General features: G+C 42.7%; 1 long non-coding RNA gene across 1 annotated transcript in view; it reads right to left on the bottom strand.

Annotated features, from left to right (window-relative positions):
* LOC112635826 overlaps positions 1-14,107 on the bottom strand; it is a 36,433-nt gene that overhangs the window by 19,295 nt on the left and 3,031 nt on the right. The window contains exon 2 of the long non-coding RNA XR_003122098.1: positions 3,142-3,241. This is a non-coding gene — a long non-coding RNA (uncharacterized LOC112635826). The remainder of the gene's footprint in view (positions 1-3,141; positions 3,242-14,107) is intronic.

The raw sequence follows: 14,107 nt of genomic DNA, 5'->3' as shown, positions 1-14,107 counted from the left end.
CCACCTTTATGACCTCCTCACCTCCCAAAGGCCCCAGTTTCAAATACCATCATTTTATCATGTTGTGAGTTAGGATTTCAACATATACATTTAGGAGTGGGGGTAGACAAACATTTTATTCATAGCAGCAGGGATTTATGTTTTCCCCACTAGTATATTATTAAGGCCTGGAATGTAGTAAGTGCCCTAAAAATGAGTGGTGCTAGCAGAAATACAAAAAGACAAATGATCAAGGCTATTTATTGCAACGCTATTTGTAATAATGGAAGATTACAAATGACAAATTTTCATGGATGGATGACTGGTTGAATACCAGTGGTGCTTCCATGTAATGGAGCATTAGCATGTAAAAGGAAGGAAGATGACCAGAGGCCACAATGCAGTCATATTAGGTGATAAGAATGAAAAGGACAATATGTTTACATATAATATGCTTCCATATATCTCAGAAAGGTAATAGGAATGATATGACTTGGCTGTGTCCCCACCCAAATCTCATCGTGAACTGTAGTTCCCATAACCTCCATGTGTCATAGGAGGAACCTAGTAGGAGTTAATTGAATCACGGGGGCAGTTACCTCCATACTGTTCTTGTGATAGTGAGTTCTCACAGGATCTGATGCTTTTATAAGGGGCTATTCCTCTGCTTCATGCTATACTTCTCTCTTTCCTGCCTCCATGTAAAACATGCCTTTGCTCCTCCTTTGCCTTCTGCCATGATTGTGATGCCTCCCAGCCATGTGGAACTGTGAGTCCATTAAACCTCTTTTCCTTTACACATTATAAATTATCCAGTCTTGGGTATTTCTTCATAGCAGTATGAAAATGGACTAATGCAGTAAATTGGTACTGGTAGAGTGAAGCACTGCTATTAAGATTTCTGAAAATGTGGAAGCGACTTTGGAACTGGGTAATAAGCAGAGGCTGCAACAGTTTGGAGGGCTCAAAGAAGAAAGGAAGATGTGGGAGAGGTTGGAATTTCCTGGAGACTTGTTGAATGGCTTTGACCAAAATACTGATAGTGATATGGACAATAAAACCCAGGCTGAGGTGGTCTCAGATGGAGGTGAGGAATTTGTTGGGAACTAGAGCAAAGATCACTCTTGATATGCAAGGAGACTGATGGCATTTAGCCCCGCCCTAGAGATCTTTGGAACTTTGAACTTAAGGAGATAATTTAGGGTATCTGGTGGAAGAAATTTCTAAGCGGCAAAGCATTCAAGAGGAAGCAGAGCATAAGAGTTTGAAAAAGTTGTAGCTTGATGATGCACTAGGAAAGAAAAACTCATTTTCTGAGGAGAAATTCAAGCTGGCAGCAGAAGTTTGCATAAGTAGGGAGGAACCAAATGTTAATCACCAAGACAATGGGGAAAATGTCTCCAGGGCATGTCAGATACCTTTGCAGCAGCCCCTTCCATCATAGGCCTGGAGGACTAGGATGAAAAAATGGTTTCCTGGGCTATGTCCAGGGCCACCCTGCTGTGTGAAGCCTCAGGACCTGATGTCCTGCATCCTAGCCAGTCCAGCTGTGGCTTCAGAGGGTATAAGCCCCAAACCTTGGCAGCTTTGATGTGGTGTTGAGCCTGCAGAGTCACAGAGGTCAAGAATTGAGGTTTAGGAACCTCCACTTAGATTTCAGAGGGTGTATGGAAACACCAAGATGTCCAGGCAAAAGTTTCCTATAGAGGCAAGGCCCTCATGGAGAACCTCTACTGGGGCAGTGCAGAAGGGAAATGTGGGGTTGAAGCCCCCACAAAGAGACCTCCAAAGGGTACTGCCTAATGGAGCTGTGAGAAGAGGGCCACTGCCCTCCAGGCCCCAGAATGGCAGATCCACTGACAACTTGCACCATGTGCCAGGAAAAGCCACAGACATTCAATGCTAGCCTGTGAAAGCAGCCAGGAGAGGGTCTGTACCCTGTAAAGACACAGGGGCAGAGCTGCCAAAGGCTGTGGGAGCCCACCTGTTGCATCAGTGTGCTCAGGATGTGAGACATGGAGTCAAAGGAGATCATTTTGGAACTCTAAGGTTTAATGACTGCACTGTTGTATTTTGGACTTGCATGGGGCTTGCAGACTCTTTGTTTTGGCCAATTTATCCCATTTGGAATGGGTGTATTTACCCAAGGCCTGTACCCCCATTGTATCTAGGAAGTAACTAAATTGCTTTTGATTTTACAGGTTCATAGGTTGAAGGGACTTGCTTTGTCTCAGATGAGACTTTGGACTTGGACTTTTGAGTTAATGCTGGAGTGAGTTAAGACTTTGGGGGACTATTGGAAGGGCATGATTATGTTTTGAATTGTAAAAACATAAGATTTGGGAGGGGCCAGAGGCAGAACAATATTGTTTGGCTGTGTTTCCACTCAAATCTTATCCTGTTGTGAAAGGGACCTGGTGGGAGGTAATTGAATCATGGGAGTTGTTAGCTCCAAACTGTTCTTGTGATAGTGAGTGAGTTCTCACAAGATCTGATGGTTTTATAAGGGACTTACCCCCATTTCGTGTTGCGCTTCTCTCTTGACTGCCGTCATGTAACATGTGTCTGCTTCTCCTTCACCTTCTGCCATGATTGTGAAGCTTCCCCAGCCATGTGGAACTGAGTCCATTAAACCTCTTCCTTTATAAATGACCCAGTCTTTGGTATTTCTTTATAGCAGTATGAAAATGAACTAATACAAAGAATGTATGTATGTGTGTGTGCACATGCACATGTGTAAAAAGAGTGCTGGTATAAATCTTAAAATTAAAAAAGCACTATCTCAGAGGAAAGGGATAGCAGGTAGAGAAGCTAAAATTCTTTGAATATGTCTTGTTTTGGAATTTGACTTTGGGACATGTAAATATTTTTACATAGTTGCAAAACAAAATCACCTTTAAAACCATTCATAAAAATAGAAGGCAAAATAGAACAAATTTCATGATGTATGTGTTTCATGTCATACCACACAAAGATAAACTATTTCAAGTGATTTCCAAATATGGTAATTACAGTTTACATTCCAAGTGGGATGTAATGTCAGGACCAAAAAAACAACCAAACAAACAAACAAACAAAAAAAAAGCCAAACCAACCTCCCAAACCCCCAAGCCCTTTCCACAAAAAACCTGCTAAAGATCTTAAACAGTTTTCAGCAATTACCTTTTTGGTGATAGTGTTGGCATTCTTATTCAGAGGCTATTTGTGTGTTAGTAGAAAGCAAATCAGTAATGATGCTGGTGTCATTGAGAAGAAGAATTTTCTATATGGAAGAAAAAATAATAGAAGTAAGATTAATCAATTTTAGTAAAAAGCCTATATCCAGAATCTGGATTGGAAACTGACAGTATGAATTAAGAAGTGTTTTATCTTAATTTTTAGAAATTGCCTAGCCTTTTTTTTTTTCTTTTAAGACAGTCTCTCTCTGTTGCCCAGGTTGAAGGGCAGTAGTGTGATATCAGCTCACTGCAACCTCTGCCTCCCGGGTTCAAGTGATTATCCTGCCTCAGCCTTCCAAGTAGCTGGGATTACAGGTGTGCACCACCATGTCTGGCTAATTTTTGTATTTTTAGCAGAGACAGGGTTTCACCATGTTGGTGAGGCAGGTCTCAAACTCCTGACCTCAGGTGATCTGCCTGCCTCAGCTTCCCAAAGTGCTGGGGTTACAGGCTTGAGCCAACACGCCCAGTTGGAAATTTCCTAGCTTTATAAAAGGCCTAGTAACAAGGAATCACTATTAATTAGCACCCTTTGAACCCGGATTGTGGTCTTTAAATATCATTTCCCACAAAAAGGAACCAGGGCTCTTGAGAAGAGTTAATACAGATTCTGCTGTCAAGGAAAATGCCGGATGTGTCTATAATTTGTCATAATATCAAAGAAACCTGTTGGAGATTACTATAGGCACATCCAAAGAACCGAGGAGGAGAACAGGCAAAGCTAAGCAATCACAACAGAAAGTAAACCCGTGATTGCTTGGGGTCCAGATTTAGAGAAGGGTAAGTGATTGCAAAAGGATATAAGACAAAAGCCTACTGTTTTTCTTCTTGGGTGAACCTGAACCTGAAATTAAGGTTGATGTGTTTTGGAGAGCTTTGTGATAAGGTAGGCAGGTGACCACCAGAGACTTCCTTGAAAGGTCAGCTGGGGCAGATTCCAGGCACAGGAAGCAGTGATGGAAACTACCCTTTCTAGCTTGTGCCTCTACTCTGCCCTCCTCCCAGATGATCTGTGGTTGTTTTCATTTTTCTGAGCTTCTGACTCATATTGTGAATGGCCCACTTGACCTCTGCATTGGATGTCTCATAGGCATTTAATGTTTGCAAATCTCAAGCTGATTTCTTGACCTCTCACCTGCAGCCTACGCATTAACATGACTCTAGGCTTTTCCATCTCTGGGAAACATTACCACCTTCTGCTCAGTGGCTCAAGTCAGAACATGGAATCTCCTTGCCTTTTCCCTCTTCTACTGCTCCCAACCCCCACCCCATCGGCAAGAGCTGTCTGCTGTAGCTTTGAAGAAGGTCTTCAATGGCCCTCTTGCCTCCTGGTTCACCAGGACTGCTCTGTGCAAACCGCCACATATCTCCTTCACATTGTCAATGAAAGCAGCCAAACTCTGTAAAATATTTGAAGAGATTTATTCCGAGCCGAATATGAGTGACCATGGCCCCTGCCACAGCCCTCGGGAGGTCCTGAGAACATGTGCCCAAGGTGGTCAGGGCGCAGCTTGGTTTTAAACATTTTAGGGAGGCATGAGACATCAATCAAATACATTAAAGAAATACATTGGTTTGATCCAGAAAGGCGGAACAACTCAAAGCAGGGGCTTCCAAGCTACAGGTGAATTTAAACATTTTCTGGTTGACAATTGGTTGAGTTTATCTAAAGACCTGGGATCACAGAAAGGAAATGTTCGGGTTAAGATAAAAGATTGTGAAGACCAAGGCTCTTTTGAAGTCTTACCACGTCTGCTCTTTAGAGATAACAGATGACAAATGTTTCCTATTCAGATCTTTAGAAGGTGCTAGACTTTTAGTTAATCTCTTTAGGATTGGGAGGGTCTTGAAGAAAAAGAACTAGCTATGTTAATAGAGATTCTTTATAGATGCAAATTTTCCCCTACAAAGGACAGCTTTGCAGGGCCATTTCAAGATATGGCAAAGGAACATGTTTTGGGGTGAAATATTTTGATTTTCTTCCTTGTCTCGTAATGTTATGCCAGAGTCAGTTTGGAAAGTAAATCATCCTGTATAGGGTTAAATTAAACCCATCTGATGAGAATTTATGATTTGTAGAGCATGACTCCCCAGACCCTTGAGATAGAAAATCGGGCAAGATAAAAAAATCAGAGGATAGTCCTCAGGATCACCACAATGTCTTTCAAACTCACTCCTCTCAGATCCACCTTCCACATAGCAGCCGGAGGGACGTCATTCAACCAACCAGATCTTATCACTCCAGACACTGGCTTCCCCTTGCACTTCCTGATTAAAATCCTGAATGTGGCCGGGTGCAGTGGCTCATGCCTGTAATCCCAGCACTTTGGGAGGCCAAGGTGTGTGGATCATAAGGTCAGGAGTTCAAGACAAGCCTGGCCAAGATGGTGAAACCCCTGATCTACTAAAAATACAAAAACTGGGCCAGGCACGGTGACTCACATCTGTAATCCTAGCACTTTGGGAGGCCGAGGCGGGCAGATCACAAGTTCAGGAGACTGAGACCATCCTGGTTAACATGGTGAAACCCCATCTCTACTAAAAATACAAAAAATTAGCCAGGTGTGGTGGTACATGCCTGTAGTCCCAGCTACTCAGGAGGCTGAGGCAGGAGAATAACTTGAACCTGGGAGGTGGAGGTTGCAGTGAGCCAAGATCACACCACTGCACTCCAGGCTGGGTGACAGAGTGAGACTCCATCTCAAAATAAATAAATAAATAAATAAATAAATAAATAAATAAAATAAAATAAAATAAAATCCTGAATGTGCCTTGCCAGGCCTTGCAGATGTCCCATCCTCCTGGAGTTATCTTATGCCACTCTCTTCTCTTTTGTTTTCTTGAAAATGCCTATCTCTTCATTTACCAAAAGGCCTTTGTTCCTAGTCCTGCACTTGTAATGCCCCCAACCTCTGCTACAGCCCTGGTCCCAGCATACCCCTGCTTTCCAACTCCATTGACCCCCCAGGACCCAGTGTGGATGCCATGTCCTCAGTGATGCCTTCTCTCCTCTCTGCAACCCCCAGTATTAGTCAGGGCTCCCTGCTATCCTTGGACACCACCCTAAACACCCTTCTTACCTAGTTCTCTCTTCTGCCTGTAATTATTTTAGGTTGACGCAAAAGTAATTGCATTAAAAGTAATGGCAAAAACTACAATTACTTTTGCATCAACCTACTACATTTACTTAACAGGTTTATTTGCTAATGCTCATCACCCCATGAAACTGTGATTCCACGGCGGCAGGAGCCTATCGGTTTTGTTAACTACCACTTCATCCCTCACTGAGGAGCTCGGTAAATATTTGTTAAGTGAATGAATGGATTCATTCACACTGCTGATGTCATATCAGTCCTTTTGTTAGAAGCCTTTAAAAACCTCCAGTCTCCCATAAGGCTCTATCTTCTTTATTCCAAATTGCTTCATACATTGCTTTATTTTCTTTGGTGATGGAGTCTTACTCTGTCACCCAGGCCAGAGTGCAGCGGTATGATCTAGGCTCACTGCAACCTCTGCCTCCTGCGTTTAAGCGATCCTCCTGTCTCGGCCTCCCAAGTACCTGGGACTACAGGTGTGTGCCACCACTGCTGGCTAATTTTTGTGCTTTTAGTAGAGACAGGGCTTTGCCTTGTGAGCCAGGCTGGTCTCGAACTCCTGGCCTCAAGTGACCCTCCCACATCGGTCTCCCAACATGCTGGGATTACAGGTGTGAGCCACTGTGCCTGGCCTATACTTGCTTTCGACTTATTTTTTGCATCATATACTTTCACTCCACACCCTATTGCCAGTTTCACCTCAGTGTAGCCACATTTCTCTTGGCCTCTGGAGCTCTATTTTCCATACTAAAACCTTTATCAACCTTTAAAGTTCAGCTCCAACTTCACCTTTTTGGTATGGTCTTCCCTTCTAGAAGCCTGTAACATTTGCTTGTAACACTCTTGAGCTCATGTTTCTTTCTGCCTCATAGTAAATCAGGTGCTTTCATATCTCCCTTTACCACTAAATTGAAAGAAGAAAAATCTCTTAGTTGTTATGATATTCCTCTAAGTTTGTAGCTCATAGGAGTTGCCAGAGAAAGATATGTTTGTCAAGTGAATAAAAGCTTTCTTTAGTTAAAATACTGTCCTCTGCAGTTACAAGATTCCGTCTCCTGGATCTTTTAAAGCATTTGTATTTCTCAGTATAAAGCGTTCACAAAAGGATTCACTTTAAACCTTGCAGTGGACTGACTCGCTGGGGATTTTCTATTAATCATTTAGTATTGGGTATCTGGTGACGACAGTTTCAGGGAAAAGCGATGGGAGCAGAGAAGCAAAACCCCACCCCAGGCACATGATAGTCTCTGCACAGCCTGGTCTTTGAGTTATCGTCTTTGTAAATGGATATGGTGGCACAGTTTCAGTGCCAAGAAGATAGACTGTTTTCATTTATTTTACATTATACTTTAGGACCTAAATATAAATATTTCAGCTATTCATCTCAGCATGATTTGGTTGTGGAAACATAATCGGAATTGTCTGAGAGACGCAGGCGGTGTCTATTTTGGTCCTGGCACAGGAAACTCAGCCTTTGTCCATTTTTACAGTTTGATTTATGGGAGGTTAAAAATTCATAATGCAGCAGCTAACCTCCAGCAAATAATTGTTTTTTGCATGAGCCAATTCAAACGCTCCCTCATCTCAGGTTTCCTGTTCAAACGGTCAAAGAAATGCGGAGTTTAGCTGCTGCAAACCAGCTTAAACTACTGAAAATCAGCTAGTCTTTTGCCCTGTGGCGATCAGGAGGGACTCAGCCCACAAGACAAAGAGAGGGGCCAGGGAGCCATCCATCCACCTCTTAGGCACACTTTCTATGTCAGCTGCTGATGCTTGTTATTTTACTTAATCTTCCAGTAATCTCATGACATAGACCCCATTAGCTTTACTTTTCAGAAGCAGGAACTGAGACAGGTTAAGGAACCTGCCTGAGCTTGCAGCGCTGGTGAATGGCCAAATGGCTTGGCCTGACTGTCAGGCTGTATGTGGGGCCTCCTGCTGCAGACAGGATGGTGGCACGTCTGCAGCTTGCTGCTGACTGTCCTGCTGCCTAGATGCAGCGATGCAGAGATTTCATATTTGCATTTCAAATCAACTCACAGACCCCTAGTGGAAGTGGGGGGTTTTCATTTTCTTCTGGGCAACAACACAGAGCTGCCCTGGCTTTATGACGTGTGGACACATAAGAGCATCCTATAGTCAAAGCGTGGGCTACACATCTTGCTGTGCCAGGAGACAGGTCAGCTCCCCTTTCCCTGCAGACACTGCTGTGGATGCCTCACTGTCCCTTCTACCTCCCCAGGCTCTCAAAGGCCCTATGGACAGCTCTGGCCCACAGAAGCTTCTGATTGTTTGAAAGGAGCATCGGGGCCTGAAGGCTGCTCCGTGGGTGCTGCTGCAGGGTGCGGCTGTTCCAGGACTCAGGGCTTGTCAGGATCTCGCATGTGTGAGTGCAGGCCCCGGAGACTCCACACTAATTGCACCTGCTCAAAACTCTCTCCTAACTAACTGGACCACAGAGGCCGTGAGATAAAGAGACGCTGGGCTGGGACAAGAAAGTCACCAAGGTAAACAGACAGGGAGAACAGGATGGAGGAACCACGAAGGTGGCAGGACACCCCAGAGGTCTGCTTGGCAGTGCCGGGCAAGGACACCCGTGAGGTCTGCTTGGCAGTGCTGGGCTAAGTCAGGAGATGCAAGTGTTACACTGGCAATGCCAAGGCCTGGGGATTTGAGGAAGCCTCTCCAGGCTCCTTATCAGGACACAGATTTCATGGCTGACCTAGAGCTACCTGAGCAGGCTGGATTCATACTCTATTACTTTCTATTAAAATATCCTGAAAACAGGCTGGGTGTGGTGGCTCACGCCTGTAATCCCAGCACTTTGAGAGGCTGAGGTGGGAGGATCACCTGAGGTCAGGAGTTCGAGACCAGCCTGGCTAATGTGGTGAAACCCATCTCTTCCGAAAAATACAAAAATTAGTTGGGGATGGTGGTGGCCACCTGTAATCCCAGCTACTTGGGAGGCTGAGGCAGGAGAATCGCTTGAACCCAGGAGGCAGAGGTTGCAGTGAGCAGGAGCTGAAATCATGCCATTGCACTCCAGCCTGGGCAGCAAGAGCGAAACTCCGTTTTAAAAAAAATAATAAATAAATAAAATAAAATAAAATAAAAAAATAAAAAATCCTGAAAATAGAAACATCCAACAGCTTTGAAAATTAGGGCCAATGTTGGACCTAGAGTTTAGGATGACTATTTGTATATTTTAGCAGAGCTTGGGTTTGATTGAGGAACACAGGGAACTACCCCTAGTCCACTGCAGGAGATCAGTGTAGCAGGTCCCAGAGAAGTGGGGAAAAGACTTTGACCCCCTGGGTGATCCTTGTTTGAGTCCACATTAATCAGAAAACAGAGCAGACACCCTCTTGCTGCACAAGGACTATCTTTGAAGCCATCAGTGGTGTTCCTACATTCATCTACCTTTATTCCTCCTCCCTACATTCATCTACCTTTAATCCTCCTCTATATCTTTCCTAGTTCTCAACATGGTGGTGGGTGGGGGAAGGTCACTTGGCCACCGGCCTGTGGACAGGGCAGTTCAAGGGAGGTTGTAATTGATGAAAACTTCTCTGGATACAGCAAAGATTTAATCTGCAAGGGGAAGAACACTCACCATATACCAGGCAAGACCAACACACTACATAGTATTTTTTAAAGGAAAAAGATAAAAATTCACGTATATTTAGACAAAAGAGAAAGGAAGGCAGATTATTTAAAAACAAACAAAAATTAATCTGACATCAGACATTTCTTCTACAAAAGCCAGGGGATGATGCTCCCAAATTCATACACTTCTAAGAGGTAAAAATTGAGTCAAAACTGGGTACAGAGACGATCATACCCAGCCGCATTCTTACAACACAAGGTCATCCTCGGTTATATTGGGGATTAGAAAACGACCATTCACATTCTCTGTTATAATTAGTTAAGAGATATTCTAGCCAACATAAAAGCAGTCAATATAAGGAATTAATTACCAAAAAAAAGCGCTTACTTATTCACCCCTTTAGTTAATAAACATTTATTGAATGGTTGCAAGGTGCCAATGCATTGTGCTAGTAAGCAAAATTTTGAACAAAACCAGAAAGGTCCATGCCCTTGTGAAGCCCACAGTCCAAGGGACAAGAGGGAAATAAACAGGCAAACACCTACCAGGGGGCAGGTAACAGTGGCATGGTGCATGGCAGTATGGTGACAGGGTGAGATGGTGGTGTGGTGACTTCATAACATAGTCGAGTATGACAGGGTGCATCATGACACAGTGGCACAGTAAGTAACATGCATCATATGGTGAGATGGTGGCATGGTGATATGGTGATGCGACATGATGGCATTGTGGCATGATGTGCTATGGTGGCATGGTGATGTGTCATGGTGACATGGTGACATGGTGGTATCATGGCGTGGTGGCATAATGATGTGATATGGTGGCATGGTGATGTGGCATGCTGACATGGTGACATGGTGGTATCGTGGCATTATGGTGTGATGACATGGTGATATGGTGGCATGGTGATGTGGCATGCTGACATGGTGACATGGTGGTATCGTGGCATTATGGTGTGATGACATGGTGATATGGTGGCATGGTGATGTGGCATGGTGATATGGTGATGTGACATGATGGCATTGTGGCATGATGATGTGGTGCTATGGTGGCATGGTCATGTGGCACAGTGACATGGTGATATGGCAGTATCATGGCATGGTGGCCTAATGATGTGGTGATATGGTGGCATGGTGATGTTGTGGCATGCTGACATGGTGACATGGCGGTATCGTGGCATTGTGGCATGATGACGTGGTGATATGGTGGCATGGTGATATGGTGATGTGACATGTCATTGTGGCATGATGATGTGATATGGTGGCATGGTGATGTTGTGGCATGGTGACATGGTGGTATTGTGGTATGGCGGCATAATGACATGGTGATATGGTAGCATGATGTGTGTGACATGGTGACATGGCATGATGATGTGGCATGGTGGTGTGGTGAGGTGACATGGGGACATTGCAACATGGTGGCATGATGTCATGGCGGTATGGTGGCATGGTGGTGAGCTGATGTGGTGGCATAGTGACATGGTGGAATGATGGCATGATGGTGTGGTAGCATGGTGACATGATGGCATGGGTGGCATGGTGACATGGTGATGTGGTATGGTAATGGGGTAGCATGGTGGTGTAGGGACATAGTGGCATGGTGGCTTCAGGACATGGTGGCTTGGTGACATGGTGGGTAACGGTGATTCTGAAGAACCAAGCCCAGTTCAAGGTGGCCTGAACACAGGGTGGGTGAGAACTGAAATGGATCGAACACAGAGACCACACAGCACCATGGCCCATGAGGCCTAGGCAGACGCTGTGTGGTCCTGATCACTAAGCTTCCGCCACTTCTTAGCTCAGTGTCTGGCTCATAGTATAGATTTTCAATAAATATTTATTGGATGAATAAATGAGTTACATAAAAATGGCCTAAAAAGAGAAAAAAAAACTCAAATAATTTTTACTTTATTAAAAATAGCAATGATAATATATGTCGATCTGGGTCTATAATGTGAAAGTAAATTAACAAAGACTAGGAAATAATCGAGTGCATAGGAAGAGATAGTGTAATAAGTCTTCTGTAAAAAGGAGCCAAAATAATTGCTTTATTCTTGACTTAGATAATTAGAGAACACATTTAAATAGATATTTTAAAAAAATTATTCATTGGTACAATTTTAAAAATACCATCGTACAAATAACATGGAATATAAAAGAAAGCTACAATAAAGTGTAAAATGGAAAGCCTAACAAAACAAGATGAGAGGCATAAGGGTCAAGCATTTTGGTTATGTTAATAAAAGTTGGAGTTTAAATTCTACTATATCAAAGCAAAGTCTTACAATAGGAAGAAAAATTGGACCATATGATACAAGAAATAAATATTAAGGAGAGCTCTTTTACAATTTAAAATAAAAGGCTGGGAAAAGAGAGAGAGGAAAGTTCACATGACAGAGAAAATGATGATTTCAATATCAAGAAAATGTAGGCATCAACTCAAGGAGCCTTAAGGTGGCAATAAAAGTCTTGTCGTGTTGAAAGGCATTACTGAAAATGGTCCTTAGCCTTCATATGCTGAGAAACCCAGTACTGGCATTGTAAATTCATATTTTAAAAGTCAAGAAGAAATGATCAAAATACAACTATTAGGAAGAATTTATCAATACCACTACTCGATGGTAGATCAGGAAACCATGAAACGAGAATTGGTTGCATATGGCCGCCATAACAAGTTGCCACAAATGTGACGGTTTAAAACAACACATATTGACTGTTTCACAGTTGTGCAGGTCAGAAGGCTGTAATCAGTTTCACTGGCTGAAATGGAGATGTCAGGAGGGCCTCACTGCCTCCAGAGGCTCTGGGGAGGACCCATTTTCTTGCCCTTTCTTGCCTTTTCTAGCTTGGAGCTGCATTCCTTACACTCCCTGGCTCCTGGCCCCTCCCTCCACCTTCAAAGCCAGCGGCACAGCATCCAGCTTCCATGGTCACAAGGCCTTCTTCTTCTATATCAAATCTCTCTCTGCCTCCCTCTTGTAAAGATACTTGTGATTTGCATTTAGGGCATACCTGGATAATCCAGGTGAGAAAAGAAAAATATCTGAGAGCAGTCTGAACGAAGTGGGCAGAACTTACCAGACTCAGCGAGACTTGAGCAGAGGGCTTCAGTCTCACCCCGCCCTTCCACACCTATGCTGGGGCAATTGTTTAAAAGCATTTCAGACCAGCTGTCTCACCTATATATCCTGTTCCTGGAATTAGTGATACAAAGGACAATGTGTAGACATTCAATAGACTATGTTATTTTAATGTAAATTCTTGGTAAACAACTTAGGAACTGCCTCTCCTTTTTTTCTTTAAAATCCCACTTGTAACTGCTGTTAATTAGAATGTAGATTCAGGGCAATTTGGATCTATGCTCCTGGGTTGCAGTCCTCAAATTTGGCTCAAATAAACTCTCTACTTTTATTAATTTTGGCTCAGTTTTTTTTTTCCTTTAAGTAGATTCAGGATAATCTCCCCATCTCAGAACTGTTAATCACATCTGCAAAGTCTTGTCCTATAAAGTAATATCCAAAGGTTTGAGGGATTAGGACCTGTATATCTTGAGGGGTCACTGTTCAGACTATCACAATGATAATATAAGACTTAGAAAAGATAAAGCTCATACTAATAGGACTACTAATTTTCGAATGTCCATGGAACATTTACAAAAGTTGCATATATTTGGCTCTATAAAATCCTCAAAGCAAAACTTGTTATTCACGAACATAGTTTTCTAAAATTCAAGATTTATAATAAACATTTAGAAAGGCTAACCCAATTAGTTAAGATATAACAAATAAAATAAAAGACCTCCCAGATAACTAATAGGATATCAAATATTATTTCAGATTATTTAGAAAATTATTAAAAAGGAAGACACTACATAACTAAGGCTTTCCAAGGTATCTGGAGAGGCCAGTTATTAACCCTAAGTTCTTGCATTTCCAGATTAAGAAGAAAATAAATATATAAGTTGTTCAAAGTAGGGAATTAGAACATAATATAGATGAAATCAGAAATTAATGAATTATAAGGTGATAGGATTAATAAGTGAAACAAAAAATGATTTATTTGCAAAGACAAATACCTCTGCCCAGTGTAGTCAAGGAATAGAGAAATTGTAGAAAAATTAACTGAGTGAAGGTCTTCATTTCTCATTCCTATCAACACATTACAATGTTACTTTGGAGGCTCTGAACAGAAGACAAAAACAAGTAATAT

This window comes from Theropithecus gelada, chromosome 12, assembly GCF_003255815.1.
Source record: "Theropithecus gelada isolate Dixy chromosome 12, Tgel_1.0, whole genome shotgun sequence".
NCBI classification, from domain to species: Eukaryota; Metazoa; Chordata; class Mammalia; order Primates; family Cercopithecidae; genus Theropithecus; species Theropithecus gelada.
Note: the sequence above shows the minus strand (reverse complement) of the source record. Positions and strands in the feature narration are given on the sequence as shown.